The 9,201-nt window shown below is 40.9% G+C and overlaps 1 pseudogene; it reads right to left on the bottom strand.

Moving 5' to 3' along the window:
* Positions 1–7,285: 7,285 nt before the first annotated feature.
* Positions 7,286–8,977, bottom strand: LOC145041348 (3-ketoacyl-CoA synthase 5 pseudogene; annotated as a pseudogene).
* Between the last annotated feature and the right edge of the window lie 224 nt (positions 8,978–9,201).

The following is a 9,201-nucleotide window of genomic DNA, read 5'->3' as shown; positions in this document are numbered from 1 at the left end:
GCGCTGCGATCGTACCGAGCTCCTTTATTTGAAAACTGGAGGTACCTGAAACCAAAACTTAAAATCGTAAGCACGAAGCTTAGTGAGTTCCCCAAATAACACATACCATACGTATCAACTGAACCATACATGTCATACATAACCATGAGCCATACATATATATCATAATCAATAAAGGTGTTATGTGCCGCACATAGTCTTGCCATTATGCCACGGGCCGCCTCATGGTCTTTCTTTACAAGTCGGGGGCCACCCCCTGGGTCTTATAGACAAGTGCCAAGATCCATCTCCTGGTCTTCCATGCAAGCATCACAAAGACAACTAATATACATACTAATCTACTTAGCCAATTAGCATATAGTGTGCCAGGAGCCACCTCTTGGTCTTTTGTACATAATGCCTAGGGCTAACCCCAGGGTCTTCCTACATTACATAATAGCATACAGTATGCCAGGAGCTGCCTCCTGGTCTTTTATACATAATGCCTAGGGATAACCCTCGAGTCTTCCTACAATAACCAAATGGACCGGCATTGCTGCCTTCAGCCATACAAATAATGAGGAGACTCACCTCGATTGCAAAAGCTTCCTGGAAGAATCCGTAGCTGCTGTCCCACCGAATTCCCGAGCTATCAATACCAAAACCAGATAAAATTTTAGTTAATAGGGAGAAACCCTCAAGTTTGGCCCAAGGTCAAACATGGTCAAAAGTCAACGGTCAACGAAAGTCAAAATCAACAAGTCGAACTTCAGACTGAGTCTCGTACTCATGGCATACTTACCGACCAGAATCGGGACCCCATACGAGTACATGTAGTTCCCACCTTTTGTCCTTAATCTCTTAAGTCCTTTCATCCAACACTCAGATCTAGTCCCACAACATCGTTCTAAGTCATAAAGTTTCGACCTTTATGACTTTCCATGTCTAGAAAAAGGTTCAAAAGCTAAAACTTAACTTATCAATCCATTAAGACATCATGACACTCTCATGGAAGGTATAGAAGGTTCAAGATTACATTTTTATGGATCCTAAAAGCTCCATAATGGATAAAGTTTCCTACTTTATCCATTAGAATGCTCCAAACCACCAAGATCTAGCCTTTAAGCATCAAATGAGACCAAAAGTGCATCTTTTTCAACTTAATCCATTAAGTCCAAGTCTCCAACCTTCAGATCTGAATCATAATGATGTTTAGATGGATAAATTTTCCAACTTTATCCATAACAAGGTCACAAACTTTCAAGATCTAAACTTTGTGCACTAAAATGACCAAAAGCTCATAACATCCAAACCTAGCTAGATCTGAAAAATGTGCTATCAAGAATCAAACTTGATACCTCTAGAAGATAGATCAAGGTGAAAAAGTCTAGATCTACAAGCTCCAATGCAACCAACACTTCTACAAGAAGTTCCTTCTTCTCCAAGGTGCACCATGTATACTCCAAAGAGCTGAAAATCATCGCAATATGCTAAAAGTTATTATTTTAATTAAATAATTATATTCGTGCGCAACGTGTGACGATTCGTTAGTATTTAATTTTTATTGGAATCGACCAATAAATTAATATAAAAAGGAGAAGTAACAGGGGAAGGACAATACAAGCCATATAAACGAGTGGCAAAACACAGAACCACAAAAAACAACGAAAAAAACTAACGTTACAGACTAAGAAAAGGGAATTGAGACCAGTTTTCCCAGGTTAACTCCATTTTACCCATGTTTTTCACCTAAAGAAAGGTCATAAATTTGACAATATCTATGACTTTATCTGGTGGCAGCCAGATTTTCTTGAAAACTCTATCATTCCTTGCTTTCCAAATAGACCATTGCACACAGTAACAAATGGTCCTAAAAATCATCCTTCTTTTGGACACAACCTCCACCTGGCAGCGGACTCTAGAATGTCATTTACCTTATGAAAACTTTCAGCTTTCACCGTACATAAGAGCACGCCACAAGAGTATGGTCTGGACACTCTTCTATCTCCTCACACATTCGACATGTCAATGTTTCCAAGATTACTCCTATTTTTGAAAGTTCATTTGCGGTTGGAATTATGCCAGTTTGCGCCCTCCAAATGAAACAGGAGACTTTGAATGGTATTTCTTATCCAATGAAAATTAGAATTGATGGTAGGGGACCGATAATCCTGTTTCTTCCTTAGGGAACACACTGTCTATGAGCCCATCTGATGTTAAGCCACATTTCCAAATTTCACTAGTGGGACCTAGTTGCTTGGAGGTCACTAAACTGACATGGATGTTTTTTTCATCATTCTTTATACCTACGATATTGTTCCATACCCCAGGTAAAGTCTTCATTGAGTAATAATCATCAGGTTTGGAACGGAGGTTGTGCAAACTATTGATAACCGCTACCCATAATTCTCTAGGGTTAGTTCTAAGCTTCCACCACCACTTCATAATGAGCGATATGTTAAGAGCCTTTATTGTGCCAACGTTAAGGCCAACCAAATCTTTGGAAGCCGTCACCTTGTCCCACAGAATCCAATGTATAAACTTTCATTCATCTGATCAACCCCAAAGGATTATGTTCCTTAACCTTTTGAGTGCCTCAATACCGCCCTCTGGAGCCACAAATAAAGATAAATAATAAGTTAGGAGGCTTCCTAAGACTGATTAGATGAGGGTCAGTCTACCGCCAAAGGATAGGTTTTTGGATTTCCACTTTGAAAGTTTTTCTTTGAGTCTGTCAATGATCGATTTCCAATGTTTCTTCAGCTTCATATTGGCACCAACCAGGACTCCAAGATAGGTAAAGGGGAGGGAGGAGGGTTTATAGCCGAGAGATCTCGCCCAATTTGTCACCTCCTTCATGTCAACACCAATTCCAAATACTCTTGATTTATTGAGGTTGACTCTAAGCCCCGATGCAACATGAAAGCAATGTAAAATGCGTGATATGTTATTTATATTTTGTTTCGACCACTCCCTGAAGCATAGGGCATCATCTGCGTATAGTAGAGGAGAAAGCATTGGCCCCCTATTTGGCAACTTAATCCCATGAAAGATTCCAAGCTCACACGCTGACTTCCTCACTACAGTAAGTCCCTCCATGGTTGTAATGAACACGAATGGGGAGAGTGGATCCCCATGTTTAACGCCTTTAGATATCGAGAACTCTTCAGTTGGGAAACCGTTTATGAGTACTGAGGACTTGGAGGAAACAAGGCTTCCTTTCAACCATATTCTCATTTTGCTCCTGAATCCCATGTTCACTAGATTTTAGTCAAGGAAATCCCAGTTTAATGAATCAAAGGCTTTATCGAAATCAACCTTGAAAATAAGGATCTTCTTTCTACTCTTTTTTGCCCAAGAACGAATTTCATTTACAACCAGGGGCCCTTCCCATATATTCCAACCTTCAATACAAGTTGACTGCACCTCATCAATGCACATCCCCATGACATTCTTCAATCTTAATGAAAGAATTTTTGAGATGATTTTATAGATATAGCCAATAAGACTGATATGTCTATAATCACTAATTAGAAGGGGATCATTGACTTTAGGAAATAACAAGATGAAGGAAGAGATACATGACGAGTCACTATTCCCATATCTCTCGAAATATTTAACAACCCCTGCAATGTCTCCCAAGAGAACCTCTTAATATTTCTTGATGAATTTAAACGTGAAACCATCAAGCCTAGGTGCCTTTTCATTGCCGCACGCCCACATTGCATTCTTAATTTCATACAGGGAAATAGGAGATTCCAGATGTTGCCTTTCATCACATGAAATTTTCTTGAAGTGTTGGTTGTTTAGTTTCGGTCTGATAGGGCACTTTTCTTTGATGTTTTTAGAAAAAAATTGAATAAACCTCCTGTTTTATGGCTACTGGATCCGTACACCATTCCCCATTGATCAGCAGACTGTCTATCATACTCTTACGATTGTTTTTATTTATGTATCCATGAAAAAACCTCGTTTTTTCCTCCCCATCAATTGCTAACTTCATCCTAGATTTTTGTCTAAGATCCAAAGCCTTGAGTCTTTCCAACGTAACTATTGAATTAAACCCCGATCTCCTAGCCTTGATCTCGTCCTCAGTTAATTATCTTGTCTCGACCTCCATATCAAGATGATCCACTAGTTTCTTAAGTCGAGACAGTTTAACTTCCTCTTTAGGATGGGAAGATGCTCTCCATTTTTTCAGTCCTTTCTTGACATGCTTAAGTTTAGCAGCTAGGTATAATTCAGGAGTACCAAATTCGGTGAATTTATTCCATTTGGATATGAATGCCTTCTCAAAATCATCCCTCACCAGCCAGGAGTTCAAAAATCTTAATGGGGACAGACCAAAATCCCATTGTTGATACCTTGCATTTGGGATGTTTGAAAAATGGGGGAAAGGGTATGCCTATTGTATTGAAAAGGTCCAAAGCAACCTGACTGGGCTAATCTGGAAGGAAGGAGGTTGGCGAGGTGGGCCTTAGGCAGCCCAACAATGGATTGTCTGCTTTACAATCAACAGGTATGACCAAGTCAACTGTGCCCCGATCGGATTTTTTAGGCTTATCACCACGTGCTTCATTAGCATTAACTAACTCAGTATCAATGAGAATTGGAATTGTTATCTCTTCATTGGAGTGCACATATGCCTTTTGGGATTCCAAGATCTCCGGAGACGCTTGAGATGGGATTGATGCTGCTTTCGGATCATCGGAGGAGGCTTCTTCTCTGTCACCCCCACGACACATCGATTCGTTTCTTTTCCTATTCACATCACCGACTATTTCACCGTCTTCAATGTCATCCATCCACGTGTAACATCCCCCTCTGGCACGTATCACAATATTGTCCGCTTTGGGCCACTCGGCACGAGGACTTCCCAGGGGGTCACCCATCCCGGTACTACCCCCGCCCGAGCACGCTTAACTGCAGAGTTCTTATGGGATCTGCTGCCCTCACGGCTTTAAAACGCGTTGTGATAGGGAAGGTATCCACACCCCTTATAAGGAATGCTTAGTTCTCCTTCCCAGCCGATGTGGGTTCAGGTGCAACCCACCTTCACCTGAACCCACATCGGCTGGGAAGGAGAACTAAGCATTCCTTATAAGGGGTGTGGATACCTTCCCTATCACAACGCGTTTTAAAGCCGTGAGGGCAGCAGATCCCATAAGAACTCTGCAGTTAAGCGTGCTCGGGCGGGGGTAGTACCGGGATGGGTGACCCCCTGGGAAGTCCTCGTGCCGAGTGGCCCAAAGCGGACAATATTGTGATACGTGCCAGAGGGGGATGTCACAAATGGTATCAGAGCTAGGGCACGGGTCGATGTGTTCGACAGGGACGTCGAACCCTATAATGGGTGGTGAAGGTGGGTTGCACCTGAACCTACATCGGCTGGGAAGGAGAACTAAGCATTCCTTATAAGGGGTGTGGATACCTTCCCTATCACAACGCGTTTTAAAGACGTGAGGGCAGCAGATCCCATAAGAACTCTGCAGTTAAGCGTGCTCGGGCGGGAGTAGTACCGGGATGGGTGACCCACTGGGAAGTCCTCGTGCCGAGTGGCCCAAAGCGGACAATATTGTGATACGTGCCAGAGGGGGGTGTTACACCACGTATCTGAAATACCCTCTTCATCTTCTTCAGAACCATCCACGACATCTTCTTTGTTAGATTCCGCTACTTCCGTTTCCCCCATCAGAATTATCATCAGGTTCAGATTGGTACGGTTGATCGCCATCTTCGAACTTGAAGGGAAACCACAGTTCATCTTCGTACCCAACCACCCCAACATCAAAGATTTCCGCCCCAACTTCAACCCTAATGACTTCGTTGATCTTTTTCTTTTCTTCTATAAGGATGCCAATTTTTACGACTGAGAGATCCAATCTTTCCGCGATGTGATCAAACAGTATAATTATCTTCCCAAACTTCTCAACAATGGCAGAGAAATTTGATTCACTCCATAATTTAATAGGCAATCCAACAATTCTTGCACTTACAACACATTCAAATTTGTAATCAATCTCTTAACCAAGCTTAATAAAGTTGAATATACACTTCCAGTTTTTTTCGTTCTTCAAAAAATCTTTAGCTTTAGCCGATGATCCAAATTCGAGAATGACCTTCATACCTCTTGGATATTTGACCTTCATATCAGTGTCACAATGGATAGAAAGCAATGCCATAAGATGTCAGAGATGGTCTAACGATTTCACCTCACCGATGAGAGTAAACTTGTTAATCCATCGCACCATCTTTTCATTGGTGACTAGACGAACAGGCGTAAGATTGGGTGGTAAAGTCTTTAAGAGGATTTTGACTTTGTCGCCACCTCTAACAGCTTCTACGTATGATCTATCACCCGTGAAGCCTCCTCTACTTTGACTGGGATCAACGCGTGAGTACTACTCGCTCTTCTCACCCCCACTGGGTGGCAACGTTTGCTATGTCCTTTCATGCCTCGCTATATTTATCTCCAGCTTATTATTCCTACATATCGTACCGTTCAGTTTTGATTCCAGTGTCATCTTATCAGTGACTCCCTCAAAGCGAACGAAGCCACAGTTCTTCCCATGTTTTCTTTTTCTCCCTCCAAAGTAGATATCCGACAGCGTCCCAAATGACTTGAATATTCTCCTAAACTCTTCTTTCGTTATAACAGTGGGGATGTTCGAGATGAAATAGCTTGTTATGTCGGAATCGTTCCGATGATTTATTGGTTTTTTCTGTGCCTTACCTCCGTCCATCCGTCTCCCATCGCATAGGGTAGACTTTTAGTTATATAAATTGTTTAGTATCTTCTTTGATTGGTCGTTAGTATTTAAATAAAAAGAGATGATTTGTACACAATAATTTTTCTCCATACACAATAATTGATGCTTTAAAATATTGTACTGTTCAACTCTATAATACATACATTGTTGTATATATGGCAAAAAATTGTTTTGTGCGAATAGTTTCCCTTAAATAAATAAAAGTCTCTTAATAATTACATCTGGATGGTTAAACGAAACATCTGGAACATGCTAATAATTTCTACTTACGAATTAAATAGGTGCACATGATTTTTATTTGGTTGAGACAATTAAATTATATTAAATTATTCTCGCGAGTATTAAAGTGCTCTCAAATATTTATTGGCAATGCTACGTGTCACAAAACTTGTTCCGGCAAATTTGCGGGCTTTTATTTGCGGTGATCAGGGTTATATTGTTTCAAAACAAAAAAACAAAAAACAAAAAAAAATTTGACTACACAAAAATACACTTCCATTTGTAATGATATTAGAGAATAACTTAGATATATGCCATTAATAAAAAAAATATATGTTGATTTTTCTTGGTCTTTTGCATTACATATGAAGCACGTGAAACCTTTTTATTTAAGGTAAGAAATGGCATACATATCACACATTAAAATTGAAAAGACATACTTGACCCTCGCTTAGAGCTTCCCACCTTCTGGCTCGTTTACTGGGTACCTATGGATGCAATCAGCCCATGCACTATATTTTGTAGCTTCGATTTCTCTGTTACATTTCCAAACTGCACTATTGCATTTAAACCCACTCCCAAACCCTATTTGCCAGACTCTATCTCCTTTCTTCATTTTCCCTTTTGCTTCCATATAACCTAACTCATACCACAACGACGAAGACGATGTGTTTCCGAAACGATGCAACGTCATCCTTGAGGCTTCAACATGCTCCGACGTCAGCCTAAGGCTCTTCTGAAGCTCATCAATAACCGCACGTCCACCTGCGTGAATGCAGAAATGATCGAATGCCTTTTTGAAGTCGGGAATGTAGGGTTTAAGATTAAGCTTAAGGAACTTTCTCCCCAAGAAATTGAAAAGAAACAAGAGTTGCTCCGATGCTGGAAGAACCAATGGCCCGATGGTGCTTATGTTCGACTTCAAAGAATTCCCAGCGATCACCATGAGATCTAGGTTTAACGCTATTCCGACATGACCCTCTTTATCTTCTTCTTGTGAGACACAACGATATGATTTCTCGTCAGACCCTTTGTGGGTCCTAACCACATGCAAGAGTACGTACTTCGCATCTCTCCGGTGTGACCTTCGGTTGGTCAACAGAATGGCTGCTCCTCCCATTCTGAAGAGACAGTTTGGAAGGAGCATGGATCTCTCTACACCCATGTACGAATTCGGGGAAAGAATCTCAGTACTTATCACCACCGCATACGATTCAGGGTGGACTTGGAGAAGATTCTTCGCAAAATCTATCGATATCAACCCCGCGCTACACCCCATTCCTGATAAGTTATAACTCTTGATGTTACTTCTCAGCTTATACTTGTTAACCACCATGGCTGAAATCGAAGGAGTGGGTGCAAAGAGGCTGCAGTTTACGATCAAAATATCGATGTCTTTAGGATCAATCCCTGTTTGCTGAAACAAAGAGTCCATGGCTGAGAAGATGACCAACTCGGTCTCATCCCTCGCATCCATCATATTAGGCTTCGATGGGAGATAATGTAATGGATGTGGTAAACATGTTTCCTCTCCCAAACCCGATCTTTCTAAGATCATAAGTTGGAATTTAAGGCTCTTAGGTTGCGAGGCCAAGATGATTTGGCCGTGTTCAAGCGCAGTGGCATATGGCACACGGAGTATAGATGGAGGCTTGAAACAAGCGAAGTCAACGAGGTAGATTGTTCGAGGCTTGTTCACGAAGTAGAATGCGAGAATGGAGATGGTTAACAAAGAGAAAGTTAGTGTGTAGATGACTGAATGATGATGATTCAGAAGGTTGTATGGGGCTTTCTTGATGAATTCTTGAATGCATATAGTAATGATTAAGGCTATGAGGATAAGCTTGACATAGTTGCTGAGATAGGCATAGGACCTTTTTGCAGACTGCAGCATTGTGAGGAAGATAAAGTATGGAGATGATCTAAAGAGAAATACGATGAGGAATGAAGTGATGATTGAAGTGAAAGGGAGAGGATGTATCCGTAATTAAAGGGAAGGGGAAGGGGAAGGGGAAGGGGAAGGGGAAGGTGAAGGTTAATTAGAAGAGTAAATGGCCGGGGATCAAATGAAATAATGTTGTGGGAATCCGGTAGATGAGAACATTAAATGATCTCATTCGATTGAAATATCTTAGAAACTCATCTCTTTATTTATTTATTTAATTTATAAACTTTATATTAAATCTTTAAAAAAAAAAAATGGTAAAAATAGTATTTATAAATAGAGGGTAAA

This window comes from Lactuca saligna, chromosome 4 (genome assembly GCF_052625555.1).
Source record: "Lactuca saligna cultivar CGN05327 chromosome 4, ASM5262555v1, whole genome shotgun sequence".
NCBI lineage: Eukaryota > Viridiplantae > Streptophyta > Magnoliopsida > Asterales > Asteraceae > Lactuca > Lactuca saligna.
This window is presented reverse-complemented; position numbering and strand designations above follow the sequence as displayed.